The following is a 21,607-nucleotide window of genomic DNA, read 5'->3' on the forward strand; positions in this document are numbered from 1 at the left end:
TGTGTTCAACATCTGCCTTGCCTTTGCCTTTATCAAATTCACAACTTGGTGCCTTTGACCTAGTTGGATAATGCTCACTAATATGACCAGTCTTCAAATAGCTAAAGCATGTGGTTTGACTCAACCCCCTTTTGTAGTTACCACAAAAGTGGGTCCTAATACAATTCTCAGGAATATGTCCATATTCTTGAAAATAGTAGTATCTATATCTTGTATTGTAATCCCAATTATAAGAGTTTCCATAGCTTCTTACCTTTTTTGGCTTGTTTGATTGACCAAATGGACTTGGATCTACATTCAAAGGCTTTATTTCCATACTTCTGATAGTTGTAGCAATATCCTTTAAATTTTTTTATGCATGGTATTGGTTCTGCATTCATGTGCTTGATGATCTTGTTTATTGCACTTATGAAAATGAACCATGTTCTTAGGCTTGACATTCTGATTTGTATTGTTGCTCCTATACACATTAGTAGTATGTCCTTTCTTTCCACAACTATGACAAGTAGGTTTGGAATTCTTACCTCTATTGTTCCTTTCCTTAACAACTTTGGATGGTTCTCCTTCTTTAGTGCTTGTGTAACCCAACCTTGATGTAGCTTTGTTAGATCTAGGGGATCTTAGTAATTGCTCAAAGTTTTTGATGGCTTGATTTAGCTTGGTGAAACTTTCAACAAATTCCTTTTCTCTTTTCAGGTCAATCTATAGTTGTTCATTCTATAACTTCAATGTAATTATCTCAATGTCCTTGACATTCAACTCATGATGAGCATTCATCATTTGGCTCAAGGTATCCAATTGCATGTTTGAGATCTTGATTAGCTCTATTGACTTCTCTTCCAGTCTATTTGCTAGAATTAGTTTGTCTTCTTCAATCATGTCTTTTTCTTACATGGCTTTCTTCTTTTGTTCAATCACCTCTCATAGCAATATAGCTTGTGATTCTTGCTCCAACTTGAGATTTCTAATTTCTTCAGCATGGATTTTGTTCTTCTCCATTAGATATGCAACTGCTGCATCAAATTCATCAGAGTTACCATCTGCAAATAGCTTGGTGGTGTCTATCTCTTTTTATAGTGTGTCATTTTCTATGATGGTAATTTGTTTCCTTCTCTTCAAGGAACTCTTTAAAGAATCTTTGGCTTCATTTAGTTGATGTAGTATAAGATGTATTTCAGTCTCCTAGTTCTCAATATTCTTTCTGAATTTTTAGACTTCCATTTCAAGATCTTTCCTCTAAGCTACAAAGCTTCCTTTTCAAAAAAATTGTGCTCTAATACCAATTGTTGGAATTACAAGTGGGAAAGGAGTAAGCTTGTTTTGGGGGGGTGAATCAAGAGTTTAAACTTGGACCCATAAAACTTTCACCTTTCATAAATCACATGCATAATAAACTAAAATAACATATAAAGCATATAAACATGTAATCAAACACACACACTTAACACCAAATATGATTATCCAAAAACCCTCCAAATGAGAATGTAAAACTAGGGTGGGGATGACACCCACAAATCTTCACTACTATAGTAATAAAGTGTATCTAATTAAGATTACAATGGTTTGAGCATGAATCATGATCTACCCTATAAAAGGCTTACCCTATTAAAGGCTTACAAAGACTATCAAGTCCCACCTTGTTAGAGGATTTCAACACCCTATTAGAAGTGTACCTTGTTCAAGGACTTTAGGTCACTCACTTGGAATGCCACCCTATTAAATTATTTGGTAAAGCCTGTTAGGACTACTCTGCCTAGGAGATTTAACTGAAATCACCTATCAATATGTCTTAAGTGTGTTGATACTTGTCAAAACCAATCTAAGATCAACACTATTACTTCAAAAATAGCACAATAGCACACTGGAGTTTGCAAGATTTCCTTTGCATAAATACCATGCCTCTACAAAAAAATTTGCTAGGTCAGCTAAGACCACAATACACTTTTCCAACCTAGAGTAAACATCTAGGATGTCAACCCTAGTTGGAGAAGTAATTATTTTGTAAACAAAATAATTTCTTTCCTTTAATTTTTCTTTCCTATTTCACTTAAAGCATGAATATCTCTATTCCATATAGTTTTTACTAACTTTTTAGGTTATACATGTCATCTTCAACATATATACTATCTCCATCTAACTTTGCTAGTCATAATATGACATCAACAACAAGTTATAAACAAAATAATACATTGTTGTATACCAAATTCCATACTTAGACAATTTTCTAAGGTTTCCTGTAAGCATGTACATCATGTGTTACCATAAATGAAAAAATTACATATCCTCATTAGCCAATTATCAATAGGAACAATGGAAGAAAATTCAAAAATGATAGAAGGAATCATAAAAGAAACTTCAAAAATAGAAGCAACAATGGAAGAAACTTTGAAAATGATAGAAGGAATCATAAAAGTAAATCCAAAATAAGAAAGACAATGAAGATCAAACAAATGTAGTTAGTGAACTTTGATAAGAACTTGATGTGGACATTTTTAAAGGGATTAAATATTTTTGAGGAAAAGTTAGATGATGCTAAGATAAGAAAATTGAAGTCAGCAATTGAGTTTGATTCAACCAAGGTGAATTAAGCTTGTTCACAACACTAGAATTTTAAACTTCATTTAAAGGTTGAACTATGAGTAGCAAGATTGAGAGAAGATGTATCTTGATGATTTTAGATACTAGCTAAGTTTGCTTTTTATTTGGAGCTTATTGAAACAAGTTACAAAGGAAATAAGAGTTACTATTATAGTAGAGAAAGTTTATTCTATAATAGAAGATAAAATCTATGTTTTCACAACAAATTTCATGGAGTGAAGTTTTGTGAGCATTTTCATGATGAAAGGAAGCTATCATGAACCTTAGATAGCATTTGACGATTAGACAGATGATATTGAGCAAATATTTGATTTGAGAGTAAAATAAATAACTTTTTCAATCTGGCAAAGTACACAATTAATGCAAGTTCTAGTTGGATAAATAGAGTAACAACTTAATTAATTTCACATTATGATCATCTCAAAAGCTTAGATCACTTAAAAAAGAATTGACAAAGTTATTTTGAGCAAAACCCTACTTTGAAAAAGGTATTTTATCATTTTCCACACGTAAATTCTTCGATAAATTCTTGGTGTAATCATGGATATGTCAGTAGTTCAAAATGTTGATAACATTGAGAGTCCCAAGTTAAAGGTTGTTCCTATGAAACCCTTAGAGGAAAACCCTAATTTGACTTTATCTATTACTCTGAACAATGTAGTTTACTTGGAAGATGTAGGAAGCTACTTGTCTAGTAAATTTGAAAATATTCGAGGAGAATTCATGAACTGAGATACAAAAATTGTTTTCAACCATGATATGATTGTAAAGTCTAGATATGAGCATCTGAAGGATTTAGACTTAGTTAGATATTACTTTTACCATGAACTTGATACCAAAGAATGGACTCAAATCATATTGATTAGAATTCATAATGGAAAGATCTAAATGGGAGAAAATATAGTTGACACCTCTGTCGACCTTATTCATGAGGTTTGTCGATCTTAGCAAACAAGGCAGTGTACCCATTAGCAAGAAACTAGTTAAGAAGAAGGTGGAACTTAAAGCTAAGGTAGATTATAATGGTAAGGCAATGGTGATTAGCACCATCAAACAACATGAGTGAGATTCTTGAGAAAAATCATTGCACATTCTCTTTTTGCAAGTTCTAAGAGTGATGAGTTGTCAGTAGGTTTTATCTATGTAGCTTATAAGATTTGCAATGAGAAGGAGCACACAAATTTAAGTGAGATTTTGAGAGTACAACTCCTTGAGAACTTGGAGAAGATTAAGAGAACTAAGAATTCTTTGTTCAGATTCCAGTCTTTGATTAATCATATTTTCTTTCATGTACTTCAAAGATTTCCAATTTTATCAGTTATAGAGATTATGAGCAGTGAAAGATGAACTATGGATAATATAACATATCTATGTAGAAGGCAACCTGTAGAGAAAATATTAGATAGTGGTAATTTAATCATGGGGACATTTCAAAATGAGATGAAACAAATATTCAAAAATGCATATGCAATTATTGACAAATTTAAGGATGATTTATGTTTTATGGTGGATATAGACCTAACTTATGTTGAAGCAATAGAACCTTAGGAAACATTTATTGATCCATTATGTTATGAGTTGAGTGATGATATAGGTATTGGCTATATTAATTTAATGTTGAAATCCAAAATAGATCAATCATTATATAGATTTGGAACATATGAGGAGATAACTCAGTTAGCTTACTAGGCATCATTAGAGAAAGCATCTCATAAGAAGGTTACAACTATAATGAAGAAAACATTATTTGAGGCTAGTATGCTAGTAGAAGAATCAAAAGCAATTAGAAAAAAAATATCTAGACTGAAACAAACTAGCGAACAAGGTGTATTATATGTGACACCTCTACTAGTCAGTCAAGCATTTGGTGTATCCATTACAGAAACTCCCATAGAACAGAGCATCCAATTTATTGTTGTATCAACCAATCAACCAAGTGAATCTAAAAGGCAGTTAAAGAGAGTTAAGAAACAAGATATTGGACTAGAGAAAGGAAAGAAGACATTTTTGACAATTAAATATTCCAGTGCTGAAGAAGAAGAAGAGGAAAAAGAAGACAACAAGCTAGAGAAGGTTTTTTTTCCAAGCACCCAACAAGTAAAACAAGGCAACCCTGAAAACAAAAGATAGAGAAGATTAACACATCTATTGTTAATAAAAGAAACTTTTTGTAGATGAATAAGTTCTATGATTTTTACAATGACATTGAGAAAGAACAGGTTGATATCTCTACTATGAGATATATGATTATTAACAATTTCAAATTCAAAGAAACTAAAGGTTTTGTCAATTAGAAAATGTATGACTGACTTCTAGCAAAGAACACACCAGTTTGAGAAAAAGATATAGAACTTTGAAAATCAATGATAAGAACTATGTGAAAGACTAAATATGAAGAAGAATTAAAGAAATTGATGGGTAAACTGGTACCCTATCTATGGAACAAAATGAGTAATATGGGTGGTGATAAGAATGTAATTAGAAGTGAAACTATTACATCTATCAATAAAATGATGATTGAGGTAGAGGCAACTCCTACCACAAACTTTGGAAGTATCAATAAGTGGTGATACTATGAAAATTGATCAAACAAGTGTCACAATTAACATTGATGATGGCCCTTTCATAAGTTCTAATCAGCCTAAGTTCCATTCTAAAGATATTTAGGATCAATTGAGAGTGATTGAAGAAGAGAAAAGATATTTAGAAGAAGAAAAGAAGAAGATTGAAGAAGCTAAGCTAAAATTGCTTGAAGAGGAGAAGAAGCAGAAAGAGGGAGAAAAAAGGAGAGAAGAAGAAAAAGAGAAGTTGGAAGCAGAAAAGAAAGAATAAAAAAAGAAATAAAAAGAAAGAAAAGAAAGAGAGGAGAAGGAAGAAGAAGAGAGAAAATCAAAGAAGGTAGTAGAGAAAAAACAAAGGAAGATAAGGTGAAAGTATCTAGTTCATCCACTCTTATATCTCTTGCTAACCTTATAGGTGATGATGACAATCAATCTAACTTGATCTCATCTTTGAACAAGTTGATTGAGAAGAATAGAATATTCAAGAGTCTACAGAGAGCATTAATGGAGGTGATTGACAGATTGCACAACACCCTCATAGCCAAACATATAGAAGTAGATGCTAAATAGAGAGCATAGGTAGTTGTAAAATCACTTGATGAAAAGCTTACAAATTTTTTGAATATTGCTGAATCTAAGGCTCAAATTTAACATGATGCTAATCTTTTTACCACCATTTGTCAAAACATTCGAAATGATTTTTTCAGTCGTGATACTTGTATCAAGGAACTCCAAGATGTCAACAAGTTGACAATGTACCATGTATCAAATGTAATTTATCTCATAAGTTAACTAAATATTTGGATAGTAAGATTCAAGAGAAGCTAAGTTAGCTAGAAGCTCTAACTAGTTAGATATAGCAACCCTCTTGCAAAGTTGATGAGTTTGAAGGACAAGTTGCCAGTGTTCACATAGACATCATGAAACTGCAACTTGAAAAAGAGAAAGTTTTGAGAAGAATATTAGAATTTAGAGGGTCTATTGCTCTGAAGATATTAGCAATTGAGAGAGAGATGGAGGAATGTGTTAAATAAAAGGACACTTTTGCCAATTTCACCTACTCTAACCCCAATGCAGTTGAGATTGCATCATATGCATTATGTGTGTTTCTCAATACTACTGAAGTAGCAAAGGACACATGAGAAAAAGGTATGAATAGTCTAAAGAAAATTTTTGATGATTGTATGAAGGTAATAACAACTTGAGGTAGCAAGAAAGAAATTTTGACAAATTTTGAAAGTTTTTTGATAGCAGACAGACAACACTTTTTGACAATTTTTTTGGTAAACAAATTGCTCTTTTATTCTACTCTTGAATGCCCAATATTCTTGAATAGTATTTAATTACAATAGTTGGGAAATCATAACTAAGTGATTGAATTCCATCTAAATTCTTAGGTATAGCTCCCTTAGATTTTGTGATTTGCAATGAATCTAGTTTGTTCCTAAATCTAAATGGGGTTTGTTCTTGACTAGAGAACAGGAGAGGTAAACCAAGTTAGGCCTAAACAGGAACTAACTTAGGCAAAGATTTGGGTCTTAAAACTAATCAAGTCTATGAACTCAAACATCTTACGAACTCATAGAAATTGATGAAATGCTAATGAATTCTATTTATGAATTAACTTCTTAATTGAAAGCTTCTAACTCTACTAAGGAAGAGACTAACTTGAAGAAAAAGACAAAATAGAACCTCTTTAAACTTTCAATAATACTATTATGATTTACAACTTGCTACATTGAATAGGGGAACAAAGCTCTATTTATTCCTCAACTCAATTCAATAGAAAGAGAAATCCTAAGCTATTACAAAAAATGAAACAATAAATAATTGACACAAAGTAAATTCAACTTGTCTCTGTAATATGAAGTATCTCATGCCAAAAATTAGCTGACCTTCTATTAATATTTCTATTAGATACATCGAGGATTTCAAGATGGCTATTACAAAATGAGACTCAAATTGGTTGATCTCCTCAAAATTGACACATGTCAAGGAGCCAATTGTCAGTTACAATCATTACATCAAAATATGAAAAGGAAAATATAAGAATCACTTCACCTTCTTTCCTTTTTTGACTTTTTCCTATAGGTTTTAGTAGCAACAATGATTGGGATCAACTCCTCATGTCTATGAACATGAACCTTAGTGTATTTTAAGAGCCATTTGGAATGCTCTCTAGCTAGACCTTTGATGGCATTCAACCACTCCTGTATCTTGTCCATAACCACATGTATACACTGACCAAGTTTTTGAAGCTCTAACACTCTATTGTGGTGATTAGAAGATTTCTGTGTTAACGTATCTAGATAATTGGAGAAATTATTTTGCATGATAGCAACTCCAACTATCCCTTTCCCTTCTCCACTAGCTTGGGAATCTATATGTAGGCCTCTTAGTAACTCATAGTCTCCATCCTCATCTTTCTTAACTTTGACCTCTATTTTCTTTAGTCCTTCTTCGGTTACTAGGATCATTTCAAATTTGAATTACATGCTCTGTAACCATTCAAATAAGGGTTCATCTCCCTTAGGTTGAATCATTTCCTCTACAAGTCCCTTAGCCTTCATGTGGATGATCATTTTCAATAAGGAAATGCAATCCTCACTCTTGGCTTTCTCTACTGCCAGGGTAGCTCGGTTAGCTGAGATATTATCTTTCTTTATTTTGAGCCTCAATATTACATTTTAAATTTTCTCTATGATTTCAAGTCCCTTAGAATTAAGTTTTGCACTCTATTCCCTACCAATTTGACATAGGCAAAGGCTAAATAACTGGGGCCAAAGGAGCACCCAACTATCCAAACCACCCTGCAAGAGTTAACACAACAGAAGCAAAGCCAAGGAACAACAATCAAAAGAGGAAGAAGAGTGAAATACTTTTATTGATTCATCAAAACATCTTCATACATGCCCAGTTGTAAGGCCTTCTAGGTTATGACTAATTACAAATACATTCACATTCAAAAATCCAACTACAAATTTGCACTTTTAGTTCTGCTCTTCGGTCCTCTTCCAAAAACTTGCCTAACTCTAAGCCTAAACACTCTATATATACTTGCAAAAATGGCTTATAGATTATTCTAGAACATTACATAAGAGGAAGGCTAACTTATTGATGGTTTGGACACATCCCAAGAAAAGATCTTAATATAAATGTCATGATTAAAATAAATTCCACAAGTTGGCCTATAGAAATCACATCCAAATGCTGACACTCGACATCAACAGGAAAAATTGGCAAATGAAGGGTCACTTAGTATACACTAGGTAATTTAGCACATGAAGGTCACTTGGCATGCATTGGGTAACTCAACACATGGAGCGCTACAGTATCTCGACACCAACTAAGTGCTATAGTAACTTGGCACCAACTAAGTGATACAGTAACTTGGCACATGAAGGAGTGCTACAGTAACTTGAGACCAACTAAGTGATATAGTAACTTGACACCAACTAAGTGCTATAGTAACTAGGCACATGAAGAAATTGCTAGGCAACAACTTGTAGAATGAACAAAAATGAGCAAGATAACAAGGCAACCCAGGATGGTCATGCATCAAACAACTAAGGTTGAAAGAAATGATTCTCCTAAATCATTGAGATGTCACTTGAGCTGAATCCAACTTAAATTAAGAAATCCATGAAGCATCTTCAATAGATTTGTTCTTCCACTTCACCAAATATTCATAGTAATCTTTTCCTCTTGTGCTCTTGCCAACTCTTTGATCCAATATCTATTCAACTTCTTCAATCTACTTCTTAGGATAATCATCTGATGCAACAACTTCATCCTCTGACTCATGATACTTATACAAATCAACAATATTGAATATAGGAGATATATCCATGTCATCAAGTAACTCAAATTCATAAGTATTACCACTGTCAAACTTCTTCAAGATCTTACAAGTTTCAAATTTCTTCATCTTTAGCTTATTGTATGTTCCAACTCAGAATCTTCCTTTCTTTAGATGAACCGTCACCTCATTACCAACTTGAAAATTATGGTGTCTTCTAAACTGATCAACATTCTCCTTATACTTTTGATTACTTTTTTCTGACCACAACTTCACTTCCTTATGCAAAGACTCCATAAAATTAGCAAATTCTTCCCCTACAATGGTTCTCTTTTCTTCACTAGCAACATTTCTCAAATCCGATATACCTCTAGGATGCATTCTAGTAACAATCTCAAAAGGTTTCTTCACTGTACTCCTATTCATAGAATTATTATATGCAAATTCGGCTTGTGCCAATACCATCTCCCAATTTCTTGGCTTATTCCCAACTAAACATCTTAAATTACCCAAGGTTCTATTCACAATCTCTATTTGTCCATTTGTCTCTAGATGGAATGTAGAACTAAAATTCAATTTAGTACCCATCTTCTTCCACAAAGTCTTCCAAAAATAACCAACAAAATTACTGTCTCTATCAAAAATAATGCTTCTTGGTAATCCATGCAATTTCACAATCTCTTTAAAGAAAAGTTTAGCAACATGCTATGCATTTGATGTATTCTTACATGTTATGAAATGAGCCATCTCATAAAATCTATCCACTACAAAAAAATATGGAATCATACCCCTTCACTATCTTAGGTAATCCAAGAACAAAATCCATAATGATGTTAGACTAAGTTTTCTTAGGAATAGTAATAGGTGTATACAAACTAATATTTTGAATCACTCCTTTTGTAATTTGACAAACTCCACAACTCTTTACAAATTTATGAACATCCTTGTACATGTGGCCAATAATACTTCTCTTTCAGTAAAATCCATGTCTTATCAATTCCAAAATGTCTAGCCAATCTACCACTATGCTTTTCCTTAATTAGATTCAACCTCATAGAACTTATAGAAATACACAACTGAATGCCTTTGAACAACATACCTTCTTGAATAAAATACTCATCATACTTACTTATGTGATCTATCCAATTTGGTGCTCTACACTCTCTCCATGCCTTAAAAAAATCAAGATCAACATCATACAACTCATTCACCTCATCAAAACCAAGAACTTCAATCTTCATTTTAGTCGGTAGAGAATGTCTTCTATTCAATGCATCAACAACTCTGTTAGTAACTCCACTTTTATGCTTAATAAAAAATGTGAAACTTTGCAAGTACTCAACCCACTTCATATGTCTCTGATTTAATTTATATTGACTTCCCAAGTTTTGTAAAGCTTTATGATCAGTATATACCACAAACTCCTTAGGAATCAAATAATGTTTGCACTTCTTCAATGCTTGAACAATAGCATAAAACTCTTGATCATAAATAGAATACTTCCTTTTAGCATCATTCAACTTTTCACTAAAGAAAGCAATAGGTTTACCTTCTTGACTTAATATAACTCCTATTACATTACCACTTGCATCACATTCAACTTGAAATACTTTGTTGAAATCAAGCAAAGCCAATACAAGTAATTCAGAAACCTTTTGTTTCAAAGTCTCAAAAATTTTATCAGCTCATGTGTCCATTTGAATTCCTTTTTATCTCCCCTCATTGTCTCAGTCATAGCATTATAAACAACATTGAAATTCTTTATAAACATTTTGTAAAAACTAGCCAAACCATGAAATGATCTTACCTCACCCATATTCTTAGGTGTAGGCCATTCCAAAATTGATTTAACCTTCTTAGGATCCATCTTCAATCCATCAGCTGAAATCACAAATCCTAAATACATAATCTCCTCTTGCACAAAAGAACACTTTTTTAGATTAATCAACAACTTTTCTTCTTTCAAGCTCTGCAATACTTGTCTAATATTCTTAAGATGTTCTTTCTTAGTTTTACTAAATATTAGAATATCATCCAAATAAAAAATCACAAACTTACTCAAAAATCTTTTTAGAACTTCATTCATCAACCACATGAAAGTACTAGGTGTGTTAGTCAAACCAAAAGACATAACCAACCATTCATATAAACCATCTTTTGTCTTGAAAGTAATCTCCCATTCATCACCTTCTCTATTTTTGATATGATGATAGCCACTCTTCAAACCAATCTTGGTAAAATACTTTGCTCCACTCAAACAATCCATTATGTCATCCATCCTCAGCATAGGAAACCTATGTTTCACTATTATCTTGTTGATGGCTCAGGAATCAGTAAACATTCTCCATTCTCCATTTTTTTAGGTGCTAATACAATAGGTACAACACATGGACTTAATATTTCTCTAATCAAACCTTTCTACAGAAACTAATGCAATTAGCTATTAAGTTCTTCATTCTTTGTAGGTGTCAATCTTTATGGTGCTTTGTTTGGAAAACTAGCTCCAGGAATTAGATCCATACAATGACTTCTACTTCTTACTAGAGGTAAACCATTAGGAATATCATCAGCAATAATGTCTTTATACTCATTTAACAATTTCATAACTTCTACTGGTACTCAGCTATCACTATCTACTGTCACTTGGTCATTACTAGCTTCTTGTGCTCAATCATTACTACCAACACTTGCTCCTCTAGGAACTATGGAGAAATAAACTTGATCCTTTTTCATTTCCTTTTCAAATTGTTTCCCATTAACATTGCAAATTTTTACAGTCATGCAATTAACCTCATCTAGACTTTCAATTAAAGGCAGCAATATTTGTTTCTTCCCATTTACCCAAAGAGTATATTGATTCAATATTCCATCATGTATAGCATATCTATCATATTGCCAAGGTATACCCAACAAAATATGACAACAATCCATGGGCATAATATCACACAAAACTCCATCAAACCAATGTCCAATTTTGAACTTCACAAGGAATTGTTCACTTACCAATATCTTATGCTCATCTTTGATCCATGAAACATGAAAGGGTTTAGGATGCTTCAACCTCTGCAATTGCAACTTTGTAACTAGCTCTTCTGATGCCAAATTTGTAGAACTTCCACTGTCAATGATCACTTTGTAGCATTTTTCAACCATCTTACATCTTGTCTTGAAAAGACTTCTCCTTAATAAAGGTTCCTCATCACTTCCCTTATTACATAAGGTTCTTCTCACCATCATATTTTCTCTAGCCTTAGGTCCACTTGGTGAACCCTCATCATCTCCTTGAATCATAGCATTTCTATTATTCTACTCACTTTTAGAGGATCTACATTCAAAAGATCTATGTCCCTCTTTACCACATCTGAAACAATTACCATGAAACCCACCTCGAGAATTAGAATTACCTCTTCCTCCATAAGAATTAGTGCCTCCTCGATAAGAATTACCACTTTTCCATTTGGTCTTTCCTTTTTCATCATTCTTCCATTCAAAATTTCCATTATCCTACATAAAATTGTCATATCTGCCACCTTCACCATAAGATCTACATTTGCCTCTCTGGAATCTACCACCTCTACCTCTTTGTCTTTCTTCATGCTTCTTTGTCAAGATCTCCTCAGCTTTCAAGGCATATTGATATGCTTCTTCTACACTTTTCAACTTCACAAAACTTATTTCATCTTGTATTCTAGATCTCAATCCATTAATGTACCTTACAATTTTCTCAACATCATCATCCACATGTCTAGATCTAATGTCCAATGTATAGAATTCCTCAGTATATTCTTTCACATTCATGTCCTTTTGTTTCAAATTTTGCATCTTTCTCAACAAGCTAACTTGGTAATCAACAAGGAGGAATATGTTCTTTACCTTGTTCACCATCTTTGGCCAAGTTCTGATCTTCTCCTTTCCTCTCCTTTGTCTATCAGTTTGCAAGTGCTCCCACCATAGTGATGCATGACCTTTCAACCTAATGACTGCAATCTTCACCTTTTTATTATCAAGAGTGTTTTCATACTCAAAGAACTTATCCATATCTAAGATCCAATCCAACACAACATTGGTATCCAATTTTCCATCATAAGGAACAACTTCTACAACAAGCTTCGAATTTTCCCTAGACAATACTCACAATAATCTGTCCTCATCTTGATCTTCTTTAGGTTCTAGATTATGGTTTGTTGTTGTTGCTTCATCAAGATGTTCTCCTCTCCTCTGGGCTATCTCCATAGTATCTAATCTAGCTGCAATTTGTCTCAACTAATCCAATATAGCATTATCAACATTATTTCCTCTACCATGAACCATCTTTACAAATAAAATTCCTACAAGATCATAACCCTCTACAAGTTATAGGTCAAATCTATAGATTTTCCACCCTACAACCAAATCCAAATTAGGGTTCTACACAATCCAATCTCCACAAGGATGAAACTCAAGCTCTAATACCAATTGACACAAGAAAAGGTTGAATAACTAGGGCCAAAGGCTCACCCAACTATCCAAACCACCCTGCAAGAGTTAACACAATGGAAGCAAACACAAGGAACACCAACCAAAGTAGGAAGAAGAGTGAAATATTTTTATTGATTCATCAAAACATGTTCATAAAGGCCCAACTATAAGGCCTTTTGGGTTATGACCAATTACAAATACATTTACATTCAAAGATCTAACTGCAAATTCACACTTTTAGTTCTCCTCTGCAGTCCTCTTCCCAAAACTTGCCTAAATCTAAGCCTAAACACTCTATATATTCTTGCCAAAATGACTTTTAGATTATTCTAGAACATTAGATAAGAGGAAGGCCAACCCAACAATGGTCTAGACACATCCCAAGAAAATATCTTAACATAAATGTCATGATTGGAATAAATCCTACAAGTCAGCCTATAGAAACCACATCCAAATGCTAACACTCGGCATAAATAGGAAAACTTAACACATGAAGGGTCACTTGGCATACACTAGGTGACTCGGCACATGAAGAGTCACTTGGCATACATTAGGTAACTCAGCACATGAAGGAGTGCTACAGTAACTTGGCACTAACTAAGTGCTACAGTAACTTGGCACCAAGTGCTACAGTAACTCGACACATGAACGAGTGCTATAGTAACTTGACACCAACTAAGTGCTATAGTAACTTGGCACCAACTAAGTGCTATAGTAACTTGGCACCAACTAAGTGCTACAGTAGCTCGATAACAACGAAGTGCTACAGTAACTAGGCACATAAAAGAATTGCTAGGCACATGAAGGAACTTCTAGGCACCAACTTGCAGAATCAACAAAAATGAGTAAGATAACAAGGTAACCTAGGATGCTTCTGCATCACAATTTGTTTGAAGTTCTTGTCTTCTTGTAACTAGGAGATGATGGGCTAAATGTCAGTGGTTGTAGGATCACTGGTAGTTGACAGTCCTAAGACACTTGGTAGTGGGGTGACTTATTGTCTAATGAAGCAATTATGTTAATGAATCTTTGTCTTCATTCTAAGTTTATCTAGGTTAAGGATTTTGAGTTAACCGTCTATCACATAAGCTGTTGACTTTTATAGACCCACCTTAGTGTCATGTCTAATATCTTTGAGATCCATAGAATGTAAGCTGAAATCCTCTGTAGACATATCTTCAATCCTCTCTTCCTTAGTGGGATTAGTGATCTCCATAGTCAGATTCCCTGTATTAGATCTTGTCTAAGAATTGATAGGGTAGTTTACTTCTTAACTTTTCTTAATGCTGATCCAGAATGAATAACCAAAGATAAAGTTTCTTTGTTGGGGATTCCTTCTTCTTTCCTCTTCCTCTTTCTATCCAAGGTGTCTTCAAACCATGATTCTATGCCAATCACCTTGGATTTAGTCCCAAGCATGTCTACACTGAACATGTTTCTTTTGACTGAAGTTAATGTCTTTGTTGCTCAAGAGAAAGAGTTCTTTGGGACCTAAGAAACAAGTTTTGAAGCTTTGGGATGTTTCTCTATTTTTCTAGTCTTCTTTGTAGCTTCATTGAACTTAGTATACTTTCTTTCACTACTTCCACCATCTCCAAGGTCCACACTTGTACTTGGGGACTACTTAGTAGGAGTAGTGCGACATTCATAGATGGGATCATACTACTATGGGATAAGATAGCCAATGTGATTGCACTATCTTTCAATTCCTCCTCCTTCTTCTCAACCTCTATTTTATTTTTTATTACTATTACTAAACCATCCTAACAAGTTTTATCAAAGGGGATATTCTTGTTAAGAGGTTGGTCACCTCTACTAGCTGGTTCAATAGGCCCTTGAATGATAGCCAAGACTGTGCCTAAGGAAACACTTTGGGAAGAGGAGGCTATAACTACATTTAGAGATACTTGGGTGGTTGTACCTTTTCTCTTGCTTCACTATGTCATGGTCCATTTGACCCATTTTCTAGTTCTCTTGTAGGTTCTACCCATCATCATGTCTAGGTCTTCCATAGCTTCTTATTAAGGTTCTAAACTTATTGGAGTACTGCTTAGCTTAGTCAAGTAAGTGCTGCTATACATATTCTAACTTTCATCTTCAACTCCTTCAAAATCAATGTTATTCTTATACATTTTCACTTGGTTGAGTATTAGTCTATCAAAGGCTCAATTATGACTCTAGAACTCATCTTTGCAGTAGGCCCAATAGTCTTCAATGGTAGTGATGTGCTTTATCATGCTCCTTATTTGTAGAAAATCTTTGGCATACCCATTTGGTTTGAACATGGGCCTCCGGACTTGATAAATGTCTAACTTATATTTCTTCTTAAACACTTTCATCATGTTTTTGGCATCAAACCTGGTGTCGTAGCTGAAGGCTCCAAATTTTATGGGAAAAATATATTCTTTCTTCTTTAGGCTCCTACTTAGTATATTCATTTTTAGGGCTTGCCTTATGATGTTGATGAACATGATCATTTTTCTTAGATACCTTGGTAGCTTTAAGTGGAATCCATCAAATGCTAGAAGATGCAAATACCAAAAAAGATGAGAAGTAAGTGAAGAAACATCCAAATTGACTAATGGTAACCATTACTTCTAGGCTAAACCTCCTTTTTGGGCATCTCTATAGCTCCATGTAAATCCTCATAGTAAATGCATCATTCACCTTAAAATAATCTAAATAACTATTTTGTAACTATAGACATGGATAGAATTCATAAGATTTAACATCATTATTGGTGTAATTAAATATTCACTAATTAAACTTAAGCTTACCCAGGATAACACATTGCATAGCAATTTGTGATTGAGACACTTGGGAGTTTGTACCCTAATTAAACACATGGTGTAGGAGAATTTCACTCTAGGTGGTCATATTGTTATCTCATTCCACCCTTTTATCACATTATTAGCCTCATCATCACACATACTTCATTGCATAATGGAGGATGATCCACCTTTTCTGGACATGTGATTCCACCTTGTGTCAGTGATAGCTTATCTTCTCCTTATCATTGTCTCTTATCACCTCTCCTATATAAGGAGGCCTATTATGTGCATTTCAAATCAATCCATTGGATGTCAATCAAGTCCATTATGAATAATAGCATTATTGCATCTTCATGTAATTGTCTTGCCAATCTATTGTGAAAGTTTTCTTGTCTTTTATTTGATCCTGGGGGTGTTGTAGAGTCACCTAAAACTATAACATGGTATCAGAGCTATCATGGTGTGAAGACTTCTTCTTAAGAAGTGAAATCTTGGCTTGACTCATAGTTGGTGCAGCATTTGGTAATTTGGACATCACAACTTGGAGGAGATTTCAAGAGTTCTATTTTGTGACCTTCTATTGTAGGTAAAAATTAGATCTTTCTAGTGCTAATTAGAGGTTTACATCATATAGAGGGGATCCTAAAACCCCTAGATCAAATTTTATTTAATCCAAATCAGACATTTGAGGACAAATCTAGAGCCATTTGATTTTTGAAGGTGTGATAGTAGTGATTTAGAAAAATAATTTCAGAGGTGATTTTCAAAGAGCGATATCTCCCTCATATAGACTCCTTTTTCTGAGATTTTTTTTTTTGGGGGTAGAATTTCACAATCTACATAGTGGTGTATGTGCTTTTGGATCTCTATCTTTGAATTTTTCTAAAAATTCTAGATCCCATTTTTTGCAACTTTCAAGGCTCTATTTGGGCACATTCGATAACGTTTTCAGGTGCAATTTTTTTTTGAAAGTATATAATTTTTCCTCTACTTTCTAGTGTTGATCTTAGATTGGTTTTGACAATTGAGTGTCAACACACTTAAAATTTTTACTAAGTTCATGCTGAGCTAGTGACATTTTTTGAGTATAATGTGTATAGATGCTAAGTTGCAATGAGTCCCAAGTCACTCATGTGCTAATTAAATCAAGTGCTAAGAAAATAGATAGTACCGAGAAAATAGTAGATGCCAAGAAAGTTCAAGTGTCAAGCCAGACAAAATTATAGTATGTGTCAAGCATCAGTATTAACAAGTGCCAAGTAACACAAAATTGACCTAGTTTTTTGTGATGGCACAAACAACTATGTCAACCATTTTTGAGCTGACATGTGGATAGATCTTGAAGCTTTAAAGATAAGATCAAATCTATTTGGATTTTCTATGTGATCAACATACAACTAATTAGAAGAATGGAAGGAATTGAGCGAGAAAAATGGATGAATCTCAATCATAGATTCATACCTAACCCTAAGCCAAGTCTTTTTAAAGGGAGACGAAGTCGCATAATTCAATATATGTACAAGAGAGGATTAAAGAATGCATGTGAAAAGGTGATACTAGCAAAGATTTGAAGGAAGTGAAAAGGGGTGAATTGACCAATATACATTCAAGGTGACTCAGAAGATGGATAGAATTGTAGAATCAGTTATCAAAATAGAGGATCGAGGGTGCGGCAATTCCATATTAGATCGAAAAGGATTAAGAAGGACTGAATTGAGATCTAAAATCAGCAATACCAAATTGTAATTGTATCAGATCAAACATTCTACTATACTTTCTAACAACTATATTATCAGGATGAAATCCTTTGTATTAAGGTTGACTTAACAGTCATTGTAAAATCCTTTAATAGGGTGACATTCCGAGTGAGTGTTCTAAAGTCCTTTAGCTAGGCACACTTTTAATAGGGTGTCAAAATCCTTTAATAGGGTGGCATCTAACAATCCTTTGTAAGCCTTTAGCAAGGTAGGCCTTTCATAGGGAAGATCGTGAAAATTATCAAATCATGTAACCTTAACAGGTGAACTTTATTGCTAGAGTAGTGAAGAATTGTGGGTGTCATCCCCACCCTAGTTTTACCTTCTCATTGGAGGGTTTTTGGGTAGTCATATTTGGTGTCAAGTGTTTATGTGGATGAATTTATTTTACATGTTATTTCAATATATTTGTGCATGTATTTTTTTAAAGTTAAAAGTTTTATTAGTTAGAGATTGGTACTTTTGATTCACCCCCCCCCCCCCCAGAAGTGTACATTTCCCATTTGTATTTATAAAATCTAGATCTATAATAAAATTTCAATGATTTGGAGTGGACATATCACTTTTAGAAATAGGTCCTTTTTGGCTATATTTGCACTTGGTGAATACTTGGATCTCAATTTTCTTAATTGAATTAGTAATTTGAAGAAGCTATCAATTGATTCCAGTCATTCTTTGTTTCATTATAGATTTTTCAAAAGTTCCATTACTCACTCTATATAACTATCATGAATGGAAACAAGTAGTTTCTAATTAGTTGATGAGTATTGGATTGTTGAGAATGATTCTTGGACAGGATCTAGAGCCAGCTATAGGTGTTGCAGAAAGAAGGAAATGGTTTGATAGAAGTGAGAAAGTACTTGACTCTCTTAGATCTACCATCTCCAATGATTTTCTATATCATATTGCATCTTGCACACATCCTCATGATGCCTAGATTACATTGGTAAACTTGATAGAATAAGAAAATTCAAATTTTAGAATGAGCTTATAAGTCTAAGTCTGTGTGATTTTGACAATATTCAAGATTTTTTCTCTAAGTTCAATTCTATTATATTGAAGCTTTCTAATTATGGCATTATTGAAGATGATGAGAAATTGATATTATCTATTCTTTCCAAGCTAGGTCTTGAATATTCAATCTTTGTTTCCACATTCTATGCTACTATGGATCAAGTAGTTTCTAATCAGTTGATGAGTACTGGATTGTTGAGAATGATTCTTGGACAGGATCTAGAGCCAGCTATAGGTGTTGCAGAAAGAAGAAAATGGTTTGATAGAAGTGAGAAAGTACTTGGCTCTCTTAGATCTACCATCTCCAATGATTTTCTATATCATATTGCATCTTGCACACATCCTCATGATGCCTGGACTACATTGGTAAACTTGATAGAATAAGAAAATTCAAATTGTAGAATGAGCTTATAGGTATAAGTCTGTGTGATTTTGACAATATTAAAGATTTTTTCTCTAAGTTCAATTCTATTATATTGAAGCTTTCTAATTATGGAATTATTGAAGATGATGAGCAATTGATATTATCTATTCTTTCCAAGCTAGGTCCTGAATATTCAATCTTTGTTTCCACATTCTATGCTACTATGGATGCTCTTGGTAGTGCATACAAAATGCCTTCTCTTGATGAATTTGCAGCTTAGCTCACAAGAGAACAAGAAAAGTTAGCACACATGGCTCAATTGAAGCCTTTAAAGAATCAAGCATTGGTTGCAAATGACTCCTCTCGAAAGGCTCCCAAAGGCAAGGGAAACAAACAACACAAGGATCCTAAGCAACATGAAAAAGGTGATGACTCTCCTTTACAAAATAATATTCAATCCAATTCCTCTTCAAGAAAGGAAACATCTAGAAGAAAGAGAGATAAATGTGCTTATTGCAAAAAGCAAGGACATGATGAGCATAAATGTTTCCATAAGAAGATTTATGAACTCACTCACATTCTTCAAAAGATCAATATCTAGTTGCCCTCATTAGTGTCTTCTACTTCTTCTCAATATTAGGTAGCTGCTACATCTACATCATCATCCAAAGGTAAAGGAAAAACACTCATTGCTTCCACACATCCTGAGTAAGATAAATGGCTTCTTGATTCAGGTGCATCACATCATATGACATCTTCTATGGATATGTTTTCTTTTCTTGAGCCTTGAACTTCTCCACCTATATTGATGGGTAATAATACATACATGAAGGTTTGTGGAAAAGATTCTATTTCTATGGGATAGGGTACATTTAATGATGTTCTTTGTGTACCATCCTTGACCACTAATATCCTTTCCATTTACCAAATTACTCATAGGGCACAAGGTAAAATTGTTGAATTCAATCTTGATTATGTCTATATTAGGGACATGGAGACTAGAGATGTCATAGCTATGGGAGTTGTTGATCATACATCATGATTGTATTCTTTTGCACATTTTCTCAATAATTATGATGATATTCATGATGTATGTAACCCTTTATCAAGGGTGAATAATTCATGTGAGGACAACATTGGACACTTGAATCATTTTTTTCTTGAGACAAGTGTTGAACTTCCTACTCCTCCACCTCCTACTTGTTTAGACATGAGCTCTACTATTTAGTAGGATGATCTTTATGCTTCAGATCTTGTAGTGTGGGATGCATTCTTGGATGTTATTTTAGATGAGTCTCATAATGCAAATTTGGTTAATACATCTAAGGGGGTTTCTCTTCAAGATACTTCTTTACCTTCTTTATAGATTGGATTTCCCAACTCTTCATAGTCTCTTAATTTTTCACATCTCATAGGTCAGCTTGATGGTGTGACAAAATATTTGAGCTTGGAGACACCTTTTCAGTCTTCAAAGATGTATACATGGAGACCTTCTTCCTCCTTCCTCACTTTTACATTGACTGGCTTCTTCATCATGTATTTATCTCTTCCTAAGGAGAGACATGTTTCTTTTAGGCATTGGATTATATTTTTCTTGCAGCCACTCTTCATCCACATTGGAGCTTCTTCATTATGGGGGGGATATCATGTCTTCTTATTTCCTTCCTATGGGGGGATCATTCTTTGTATATACATGATGTATGAAATTTTTGGGGGGTCTTGAGCACTCCTTCCATCCATGAATCTTGTTTTAATCTCTCTTTTTGGAGGAGGATTTTTCCCATGAGGTTTTCTCTCTTTCTCCACTTTATGAGAGATTACATTTCATGTATTTCTTTGTAAATTGTACATGGGTACCTAAAATAACCTTGTATCTAGGACACATCTTGCATTATGATTTTAAGTGCATTCTCCTAAGTTTCACTTAAGGGTGGTGTTGGTGTAATTAAATATTCACTAATTACACTTACTTAAGCTTACTAAGGATAATGCATTGCATAGTAGTTTGTGATTGAGACACTCGGGAGTTTGTACCTCAATTAAAAACATGGTGTAGGAGAATTCCACTCTAGGTGGTCATAGTTGTTATCTCATTCCATCTTTAGTGTACTTATCACATTATTAGCCTCATCATCACACATAATTCATTGGATAATGGAAGATGATCCACCTTCTATGGACATGTGATTCCACCTTGTGTGGGTGATAACTTATCTTCTCCTTATCATTGTCTCTTATCGCCTCTTCTATATAAGGAGGCCTATTTTGTAAATTTGAAATCAATC

This window comes from Cupressus sempervirens, chromosome 3 (genome assembly GCF_028749045.1).
Source record: "Cupressus sempervirens isolate cs-2001-9-10 chromosome 3, ASM2874904v1, whole genome shotgun sequence".
NCBI lineage: Eukaryota > Viridiplantae > Streptophyta > Pinopsida > Cupressales > Cupressaceae > Cupressus > Cupressus sempervirens.